Source organism: Loxodonta africana, unplaced genomic scaffold (assembly GCF_030014295.1).
Source record: "Loxodonta africana isolate mLoxAfr1 unplaced genomic scaffold, mLoxAfr1.hap2 scaffold_178, whole genome shotgun sequence".
NCBI classification, from domain to species: domain Eukaryota; kingdom Metazoa; phylum Chordata; class Mammalia; order Proboscidea; family Elephantidae; genus Loxodonta; species Loxodonta africana.
Window position 1 is genome coordinate 182,501 of NW_026974923.1, and position 10,000 is coordinate 192,500.

Sequence of the window (10,000 nt, forward strand, 5' to 3'; positions counted from 1 at the left end):
CCGGCTCCGTGCTGCGTCCACCCTCCACTCGGGCGAGGAGGGAACGGGCGGGGCACCGCAGCGGCGACCGAGGGCCTCGGAAAGTCACGCCTTTTGAGTCGTCCGTTTTTTTTTTTTTCCGTTTCTCTTTTAAAGCTTCTCCGCCTCATCCCGCCTCACCGGAGCCAGGCTCCGGCGAGCGCGCGGGGCCTCGCGGGTACGCGCCGCGCACACCCGAGGCTTGCCTGGGCACCTAAAAGCCCAACACACCCCCCGGTCTCCCTCTGTAGAGGGGTCCGCGCTCTAGGGCGGCCCGCGGGGGGGAGGAGGTACGACAGAGCCTAACAACGGACCGCCGGGGCCCAGCCGCGGCTACGCAGCCTGGGCCCCCACCTCGCAAGGGCGACTTCCCTCGGCACCGGCGGAAGCAACACGCGGGCCCTCCTCCTTCCGCTCTCGCTTGCCTCACGCGGGTCTCGGCAGGCACCGGGGCGGGCACGCACGCGCGCACCCCTCTCTCACCCCCGCCTTCTCGGGATCAGGCACGGCACCCTCCCGCGAGGCGTGCGTGCTCTAAAGGTCTTACCCCGCTCGACCCCCCTTCTTTTTTTTTTTTTTTTTTTTCCTCCACATCCTTTCTCTCCCTCTCGGCCGCACTCCTGTTTTTTATTTCTCTCGGCTCGAGGGGCGCACGCCCACACGCGTGAGCGGTGACCGGAAGGGTGGGCTGGGAACGGGGAAACGGCACCGCCACCCGGCCTCAGGCACCTGAGGGACGGCCTGGAGCGTTCCAGGGGCACCGCCAAAGGGCCACTCGAGGCGCACCGGCACCACCTGGGTGGGGCGCGCGGGTGCGCCTGACCAGAGAGCCCCCCCGCCGCGGGGGGCGGGGGAGGGCCCGACGCGAGGCAGAACACCAGGGCCACGAGCAGAGGCTGTCCTGCTCGGTCTCAGGACCCCGCCACCGCCGACGCTGGCCGCGAGGCCGCGAACGAGGGCAGATGAGCGAGGTCGGGCCGGATTCCGTGCCCCTGCCCCTCTGCGCACCACCGGCGGGCGGGGAGGAGGAGCGAGGGGCCCGCGCGCTGAGCGAGAAGAGCGGTCCCATTCGCCACGAATGTCCGTCCCTCGTCTTGGCGCGGCTCGGACCCGGCCCGGGAGAGCACGACAACACCACATCGATCGGGTCAGCCCAGGCACAAGCGAGGAGGAGAAGACCCCCCCGCCAGGGCTGCCAGGAGGCGGGCGAGGACAGCCCCGGAGAGGACCCGCTTTCTGCCTCGCCCGCCCCGGCTGCGGAAAGGTGGCCGCGAGGACCCCGCACACGGAGAACGCCTGACACGCGAGGCACGTGGGCCTGGGGGAGGGGGGGAGCGGGGCACACTCTGGCGAGCACCGCGGCCACCGCGGGTGCCTGCGACAAGGGGCACGCGGGTCAGAGGGCCCGCGGCGCCCGTGCCACGCCGCCCTCGGGCACTGGAGACCGGGGGGAGGCACCGCGGCTGGACATCTGGACGCGCGAGAGCCGGCGCACGGGCCCCAGGCGGGCGGCTCAAGCGGGGAGGAGCGGGGGAGGGCGTGGGCCGTCGGTGGACCGGCGTCTACGGACCCGTCCAGGTTTCCCATCTGCTCAGCGGGAGTCACCCGGCGAGGAGAGCGTGTCAGCACCAATCTGGTGGCCCAAATCGCCCGTTTTGGGCGAGAGAAAAGCCACGCCCCGCGGCGGGAGGGGCCCGCTCCCCACGGCGAGCCCCCGGAACTGCGGCCCGGCCATCGGTCCGTAGCGCGACCCCATGGCCCCCAGCGCCCCGCCCCCCCCGGAGCTCCCGGGATCCTCTGGTCGACCCGCGGGACGGGGTGACGGAGCTGGCCGGGGCCGCGCGGGCGCCCAGAGCCAGCCGCCTGCGCTGCGGCCAACGCGGGCCGGTCGGGGAACCCTCGGAGGGGGGACTTGGAAAAAATTCTCGGGCGGCGGGGCCCCTCCGAAGGTCCGGGCCCCGCGCGGGTCCGTGGCCGGGCCGGGGCGGGCCGGGGGCGGCAACCTCGGCCCGGGGACCCCCGGAGCGGGACTTTGAAAAAATTCTCCGACGGTCCGGACCCCACGCGGGACCGCGCCCGGGCCCGGGGCGCCCTCCGCGGGCCACCCCGGACCTACGCCGGAGGCCCCGGTGACGACCGGGCCGCGCGAAGGAAGGCGCGCGAACGGCCGGGGCGTGCCTTGTCCCGTTCTTCTGCCTGCGCCGTCTCGGTGCGGCCCGGTTCGGTCCAGCGCCGTCTAAAACACGGCACCCGGGAGCGCGGCGGCGGCGGCGGCGGCGGCGGCGGCGGCGACGGCCACCGCCTCGGCCACATGAAGCTGCGGGCCCAATTCCGGAACGTGGCTCTGGCGCCGGCGCCCCACCGTGGCCGGGACGATCCCGCCGACGCCGCCGGCGTCCCGAGACGTCGCCTCGGCCAGCGCGGCCACAGCGCCTCCCATGTCGCCGGCGCCGGAGCTCCGGAGGAAAACGATGTCAAAGCGGCCGCCAGGTGGCGGCCGACAACCGGCGCGGGCGACAGCGGGACGGATCCGGATCGGCGGCCGGCGAGGGCGCGTCGCCGGGCGGCCGGACACCCGGTCCCGTCCCGGCTCCCCCCCCGCCCCCCTCCCCCGCCTCCCAGCGCCGCCGCCGAACACGTTTCTCGGCGCGGGGCGGCCGGAAGGCGTTGGGGCCGGCCACGGCGCGGGGTCGGTTGGGCCAAGGGGATCCACCCGGCCGGGCCCTTTCCCGCCTCGGCCAGGACGATCCTGCCGACGCCGCCGCCGGCGTCCGGGAACGTCGCCTCGGCCAGCGCGGCCACATCGCCTCCCGCGCGTGTCGCCGGCGCCGGAGCTCCGGGGGAAGACGATATCAAAGCGGCCGCCAGGTGGCGGCCGACAACCGGCGCGGAGTGCAGCGGGACGGATCCGGATCGGCGGCCGGCGAGGGCGCGTCGCCGGGCGGCCGGACGCCCGGCCCCGTCCCGGCTCCCCCCCCGCCCCCCTCCCCCGCCTCCCAGCGCCGCCGCCGAACACGTTTCTCGGCGCGGGGCGGCCGGAAGACGGTGGGGCCGGCCACAGCGCGGGGTCGGTTGGGCCAAGGGGATCCGCCCGGCCGGGCCCTCCTCAGGTTCCGGAGGTGTGAGCAGGCTGTGTGGCTGGCTGCTTCTCCCTGACGGAACAGCAGTGGAACGACGGTACCAGCCCACTGCAGCAGCCGCTCTGGGAATGGTGCCTGAGGGCTCCCCGCGGGGCAGGGCCGGTAAACCCTCTCTGCCCCTGAAAGGTCTCTTCCTGCCGCTGCCCCTCAGTGCGTCGTCTAAGCCCGCCTTCGACGGTCAGGACTCGCCGCTCGTCGCAGACATACTCGTTCGCTTGTGTTTCCGGGTCTTTGTCGTCAAGAGAGCTAGGCGGAAGCGTCAGCCTATTCCACCACCTTGGCCCCATCTCCCAAAGTTCCGATCCAAGGGGGTCCGGCCCAGCCGGGCCATTTCGCCCCTCAGCCAGGAAGATCCCGTCTACCCCGCTGGAGCCCTGGAGCACCATGCCGGCCAGCCGGCGTGTCCCACTCGGGGGGGGGCCCTGGGAGGGAGGGAGGGAGGGAGGGAGGGAGGGAGGGAGGGAGGGAGGACCCCGGGAGGACCCCGGGAGGACGCCGGGAGCCAGGCCGGGCTCGAGGAGACGGAGCGAAGGCCCCGGGCCGCCGTGGCCAGCGCGCGCCCGCCGGGACCGCTTCCCATCCCGTCGGCGCCGCAGAGCTCCGGAGGGGGACGGTATCGAAGCGGCCGCCGGGTGACGGCCGACGACCGGAGCGAAGGGCGGCGGGGGGGTGGAACCGGGTCCACCTGGGCCCCGGCCGGGGCTCGAGGGTGGCAGAGGGGACAGACTCCCCCGGGCCGCCGGGGAAACCTCTCGGGAGCGTCATGGGGCGCGCGCGCGCGCTCGCCCCCGAAAGGGCCGAACGGGGGGGGGGCGCCCGAGGGGATGAGCGTCCACCGGGGGCGGGAGGGAGAAGAGAGCACGTCCCAAGCGTCGGACGGGCAGGTGTTCTCCGATCCGTATCCTTTGGACGGACGCGACAAACGGGACGGGATGAGACCGCCAGTCCCCGAAGTTTTCCTCCTCGTTCTTTGAGTGCCCGCGTGGCGCAGCAGGCAGACCGGGAGACGTTTTCCGCCGTCGTCCCTGTCGCCGAGCCAACGGTACGCGTGAGGCGGGTTGAACGGGCAAATTGCGTCGGGAGGGAGGGAGGGAGGGAGGGAGGGAGGGAGGGAGGGAGCCGTGCGTTTGCCGGCATCCGCGTCGCAAAAGAAAACCACGGCCGCCACCGAGAGCGTTCTTCCTCATCGCTTTCCATCCTCCCGCGACGCGGGCGGGCAAACGGGGGGCGGGGGGGAGGCCGGGAACGCCTTCCCAGAGCCGGTACGGACCGGCTCTGGGCCCCCCGGTCCGACTGGGGAGACATCTCACCGAGGGAGGCCCTCGAGGCTCTCGGGAGCGAGGCCGGACTTAGTGAGGTCCAGCGGAGGCGCGGCGGGCCAGCCGCGAACGCCCGCCCAGAGGCCCTCGGGCGGCTCGGCCCGAGCGAGTGCTCTCCGGGCTCGCGCGGGCGGACTCGGGAAGGTGGCGTCTCCGGGGCGGGGGGGGGGGAGGGAGAGGGGTGAGTCGGCGTCTCGAGCATCGAGAGATCTCCGGCGGCTCCCGAATGCGGGCGGGCGGGCGGGCGTGTGTGCGTGAGTCGTGGGGGTGGGGGGTGGAGTGCCGGAGGGGGGTTGGGGGGTGGGAGGCCGAGAGCGGGGCGGTGGGGGGGTCGGAGGGTGGGGGCGGTGGGGGACCACGCGCCTCGGGCCCGGGGGGTGGGGTGCTGAGGTGGGCGGGGAGTTGGCAAACGTTCCGGGTGGCCTGGTGCGTGTGCGCGCGTGCCTGCGCGCGTGCGTGCGTCCGTTCGCGCGCGCGCGCGTCTGTGCGGGGGCGCGTCTTTGCGGGGGCGTGTGCGCGCGTGTCCGGGCGTGTGTGCCTGCGTGTGCGCGCGTGACTGCGTGCGTGCGCGTGCGCGTCTGCGGGCGTGCCCGTGTGCGTGTCCGCCTGCGTCTGTGGGGGCGCCTGCGCACGTGAGCGCGGGTCTGTGCGTGCGTCTGTGTGTGCGTCTGTGCGTGTCTGTATGGGTTTGAGTGCGCGTCTGCGCGTGAGCGCGTGTCTGAGCGTGTGCGCCTGTGCCTGCGCCCGCGCGCGCCTGTGCCTGCGGGAGCGGGCGCGCGCTCAGGCGGACGGGCAGCCCCCCGTCGTCGCCCTCGGTCCGCCGAACGGGCGCCCCCTTGGCCGGATGGAGAGGCTTTTCTCCGCGCCCACGAGGGGAATCGCAACGGGAACCGTAAGGCCGCACGCCGGCGGCGCTAGCGCCGCCTGCCGACGAGGGCCGCCGCCGCCGATCCCCCCCCCCGGCCCGACCCCCAGCCCCCCAACTCGGCCCGCGGTGAGGGCCGGGGCCGTATTCGGCTGGAGGGGGGGGACGGTAAGGCCGAGGGCAGCGTCGCCGTTCCCGCGTTGCACGCGTCGCCGTGCCGCGAGCGTCTCCCGGGAAGCCAGAGGAGCGAGGTGTGTGAAGCCCGTGCCGCGCGCGCGCGCGGACCCGACCGGGGTGTTCCGGGACGACCGACCGACCGACCGACCGGCCGACCGGCCGACCGGCCGGCCGACCGGCCGACCGTCGTCGTGGAAAGCTCACGGCGGACTGGACATCTGACGGGCCCCTCCCTGTCCGAGCCGACCTCCCGAGGTACGTAGGAGGGGAAGGGTACGGTAGGCTGGTTCGGCTGGAAGCCATCCCACCCCCGGGAGGCGTCGATCGACGGGGAGGCGGGACCGGGAAGGCACCGGTTTCCAATCGGACGATGGCTGAACCTTGGGCGACGGGTACGCGGACTCCTCCGTCTTCGCCCGAGTTCGCGACTCTCCGCGGGGGGAGCTTTCCGGGAAGCGGGTGACGGGCGCGCGTGCCGTCGTCCCGTGAAGGCGCGCTACTACCAAGAGGCTCCGAACGCGGGCCGTCCTCGGGGGGCGGTTTATTTTTTCTCAGTCGGGGGGGACCCCCGCCACAGGGAGAGAAACACCCGAGTTGGAACGGTGCTCGGGTGGGGAGTAGGGCGTGGCGGTGAAGACTGACGTTCGTCATCGTCGTCGTTTCCGTTTAGATAGAGAACTGACTGCGGCGCCGCTGCCGTCGCGTGCCGTCGAGCGGCTCGGGACTCGGAGCGGCCCTAGGGGAGAGAGTCGAGCCGCCCCACGGGCTTCCCAAGGAGGAGCCGGCGGATCCGAACCGCCGACGATCTCGGTCGGCAGCCGAGCTCCGAGCCGCCGCCGCCGCCGCGCCGCCGGGGCTCCGTCTTTGCACTCGGTCTCCGGTACGCGGCGAGTTGGTTTCGCCCGAGGGGCGGAACGGCTCTCGAAGAGGAAAACCCGGTTTCAGAAAAGGAAGGAGACAGGCAGAGGGAGGGGGAGGGGGAGGGGGTGGGCGGGAGGGGTGGGGGAGGGGAGGGGGATGGGGGCAGGGGAGGCGAGGGGGAGGGGAGGGGGAGGGGAGGCGGTGGTGGGAGGGACGGGGAGGGGGAGGGGGGAGGGGAGGGGAGACGAGGGGAGGGGAGGGGGAGGGGGACGGGGGAGGGGGGAGGGACGGGAGGGGGAGGGGGAGGGGAGGGGAGGGGAGGGGGGCGGGGAGGGGAGGGGAGGGGGGCGGGGAGGGGGAGGGGATTGGAGGGGAGGGGGAGACAGGCATACCTGGACGCCGAGCCAGCCCGGTGACGGCGTTAGGTAGAAGAAGGACGGTAGGCGCCCACGCGCTCACGCCCGTGGCTGCAGATACGGACACGCAGGCGCGTGCACGCGCCCGTGCGCGGGCGGGCGGTACGCACGGTCCGTGCCCGTGCGTACGCCTAGGGGTGTGCACGCGCGGGCGCCCGCCTCTACGTACCTGCCCGAGGGCGCGCGCGCGCGCGCCCGCGCCTGCACGCGCCTGCACCTTCGCACGGGCACCTGCGCGCGGACCTGCCCGCGCCCCCGCCTCTGCGTGGGATCGGCGAGAGCCGAAAGCGGTACCGCCGCCGCCGCGTTTTCAAGATCCTTTGGCTCACGCGCCCCCCCACCCCCTTCCGGCCACCTTCGGGGGGAAAGCCCAACTTCACGGACGGGCGGAGCGGATAGCCCTTCAGCTGCGCCTCCCTGAAATAGAACGGGAGGAGTCACGAGAGCCTTAGGAAACGGAGCGAGGCGACGAGAGGGTGCGTCGAAAGGCGGGCGTCGAGAACTCCGGCCACAGGCGTTTTCCTTCTGTAGGGTGTAGAAAGCACCCCGCCGCACGCACCCGGCGTTAGGGAGCTGTCTCGAGGGCCGCGGTTTCTACTCCGCCGACTCCTTTCAGTTGAGACGGGGCGCCTCCGAGCGTGTGTGTGCGCGCGACCCGAAGGCGGTCGTCGAGGGACGACGGCACCCTCGGTCCGCCGAACCCCCGCGCCCTCGGACGGACGGGTGGAGAAGCTCTCCTCGACGTCACGGAGGCGGTCCCGACTGAAACCGGAGGGGCACGTGCCGGCGGCGCTAGGCCCGCCGCCGCCGAGGACCGCTGGCGCCACCCCCCCCACCGCCCACCACGCACCCCCAACCCCACCCCGCCTGCGCCCTTGCTGTGGGCCCCACGCTGGCGATATCCGGATCCAGTCCGACGTGGCCGCCGGCTGCCACCCGCCAGGCGGGGAAGAGGTTTGGAGGCGGCGGAGGCGGTGGGGGCGGCGGGGGGCGGCGGGGGTGTGGGCGGTGGGGGGCGGAGGAGGAGGAGGAGGACGGACGGACGGACGGAAGGACGGGAACGCGCCCGCGCGCGCGTGCGCCCGCACCGCAGGGTGCCCTCCGGAGACACGGACGGGCCCACGGAGCACACGGAAACACGGAGATGGACGCGAGGGGGCGCGCGCGCGCGCGCAGCAGACACAACCCCGGGACGCCCGGGAGACACAGAGGTAGGCGCGGGCAGGCAGAACACGCGGGAACGCGGACGCGCGGCACCCACGGACACGGTCCGCTCGCGCACGCGCACGGGGGCCCGGACGCACGGCGACTCGCACGGACGGCGCGGCCGAAACACGGGAAGGTACGCCTCAGGGGCACACGCCCGCGGACCCCCCCAACAGAAGCCCGCCCGCGGCCAACCCCCGCCGCCCCCCCCCGAAGCGGGACGCCCACCCGCGCGGACGGAGGGAGGGGCGCGACGGGGCGGACGGCCGCGCCGCAGCGCTTCGGAGGACACGGCGCCCCCGCCACACACGCGCGACGCGATAGACGCGTCGCGCGCGAGACGGGGGCACGGGCACGAGGTACGTACGCCCGACCGCGCGACTCGCGCGCCCGCCGGCCGCGCGCCCGCGCGGCATCCCGAAGAGGGCGCGCCGCACTCGGACGGACGGGGCCGCGCGCGCGCGCGCGCACCGGAGAGGCCACGCGCGCACCCGCGCGGACACGTACGCGCACGCAGCGGCGGCGGCGGCGGCGGCGCCCTCCGGCGACACGGACGCACGCCCGGGGCACGCGGAAACGCGGAGACGCACGCGCACAGCAGACGCACGCACGGGACGCTCGGGAGACGCGGAGGTAGACGCAGGCAGGCGGAACACGCGGGAACGCGCGTCGCCCCCGCGCACACGATACACGGAGCGGGCGGGCACGCTCCACTAGGCGCGCGCGGCCTGCACTTGACGCTCGGGGACGCGGGCGCGGACGCGGCCCCGTACACGCGGCACCCACGGGCAGGCGGCACGCGGGCTCGGACGCACGCCCGGCGACGCGCGCGGACGGAGAGACGGCGCACCGGAACCGCGGGCGGGAGACGCGAACGAACGGGCGCCTCCCGCGCCGCGCGGGGGGGACGCCCACGCGGAAGGCGCGGCACGGCCACACGCCCGCGGCGCCCCCGCGCGCCCGCCGTCCCCCCAAAGTGGGACGCGCTCGAGACGGCGCACGCGCACGGACGGTGACCGCGACGCACCCGCGTCCGCCCGCCCGCCCGCCCGCCCGCACGCACGCACGCACGCACGCGACCCCGGAGGACGCGTCGCACGCGAGACACGGGGGCGCGCGCCCGAACTACGTAGGGTCGACCGCACGACTCGCGCGCCCGCCGGCCACGCGCCCGCGCGGTATCCCGAAGCGGGCCCGCTACGCTCGGACGCAGAGGCAGAGGCAGAGAGAGACAGAGACAGAGGCAGAGACAGAGACAGGCAGAGACAGAAGCAGAGGCAGAGACAGAGGTAGAGACAGAGGCGGAGACAGAGACAGAGGCAGAGACAGAGACAGACGCAGAGGCAGAGACAGACAGAGGCAGAGGCAGAGACAGAGACAGGCAGAGACAGAGGCAGAGGCAGAGGCAGAGGCAGAGGCAGAGGCAGAGGCAGAGGCAGAGGCAGAGAGGCAGAGACAGAAGCGGAGACAGAGGTGGAGACAGAGGCGGAGACAGAGACAGAGGCAGAGACAGACGCAGAGGCAGAGACAGAGACAGGCAGAGACAGACAGAGGCAGAGGCAGAGACAGAGACAGGCAGGGACAGAGACAGAGACAGAGACAGAGGCAGAGACAGAGACAGGCAGAGACAGAGAAAGAGACAGAGGCAGAGGCAGAGGCAGAGGCAGAGACAGAGACAGGCAGAGACAGAAGCAGAGACAGAGGTAGAGACAGAGGCGGAGACAGAGGCAGAGACAGACGCAGAGGCAGAGACAGAGACAGGCAGGGACAGAGACAGAGACAGAGACAGAGGCAGAGACAGAGACAGGCAGAGACAGAGGCAGAGGCAGAGGCAGAGGCAGAGAGGCAGAGACAGAAGCAGAGACGGAGGTGGAGACAGAGGCGGAGACAGAGACAGAGGCAGAGACAGACGCAGAGGCAGAGACAGAGACAGGCAGAGACAGACAGAGGCAGAGGCAGAGACAGAGACAGGCAGGGACAGAGACAGAGACAGAGGCA